This window comes from Triticum dicoccoides, unplaced genomic scaffold, assembly GCF_002162155.2.
Source record: "Triticum dicoccoides isolate Atlit2015 ecotype Zavitan unplaced genomic scaffold, WEW_v2.0 scaffold164986, whole genome shotgun sequence".
Taxonomy (NCBI): domain Eukaryota; kingdom Viridiplantae; phylum Streptophyta; class Magnoliopsida; order Poales; family Poaceae; genus Triticum; species Triticum dicoccoides.
Genome location: NW_021218105.1, coordinates 1 through 780, shown reverse-complemented (window position 1 = coordinate 780; position 780 = coordinate 1). Strand labels below are relative to the sequence as shown.

Sequence of the window (780 nt, the reverse complement as noted above, 5' to 3'; positions counted from 1 at the left end):
AGTTCTGATGGGATCCGGTGCTTTAGTGCTGGTATGATCGCATCCGACATGTTACCCCGGTCTTCGTCCCTTATCCTTGCCCCTCCCAGCTCCACTACAAAGACGATTGTACATTGCTTTGGCCGCTCCCTCTCAACTACGGAGACGAGTTTAACGCGGTTTCCACCCATCCCTCTCAACCGCACCAGTGCACGCTTGCCGCGCCACAACGCCGACGCTGGACCCGTGAATCGTGAGCACCCAGCTATGACTTACCGCACTAGTGCAAAATAATAAAACACGGTAAATATATTACTTACACGTGCGTTTTGTTTTGCAAGCGGCGCGAAAAAAATTAAAAAGGGAATGCAACACGAGGACTTCCCAGGAGGTCACCCATCTTAGTACTACTCTCGCCCAAGCACGCTTAACCTCGGAGTTCTGATGGGATCCGGTGCTTTAGTGCTGGTATGATCGCATCCGACATGTTACCCCGGTCTTCGTCCCTTATCCTTGCCCCTCCCAGCTCCACTACAAAGACGATTGTACATTGCTTTGCCCGCTCCCTCTCAACTACGGAGACGAGTTTAACGCGGTTTCCACCCCTCCCTCTCAACCGCACCAGTGCACGCTTGCCGCGCCACAACGCCGACGCTGGACCCGTGAATCGTGAGCACCCAGCTATGACTTACCGCACTCGTGCAAAATAATAAAACACGGTAAATATATTACTTACACGTGCGTTTTGTTTTGCAAGCGGCGCGAAAAAAATTAAAAAGGGAATGCAACACGAGGACTTCC

General features: G+C 51.7%; 1 non-coding gene across 1 annotated transcript; it reads right to left on the bottom strand.

Moving 5' to 3' along the window:
- Positions 1 to 342: 342 nt before the first annotated feature.
- LOC119344337 lies at positions 343 to 461 on the bottom strand. The gene has a single exon (XR_005166591.1). It is a non-coding gene; the product is annotated as a 5S ribosomal RNA (ribosomal RNA).
- Between the last annotated feature and the right edge of the window lie 319 nt (positions 462 to 780).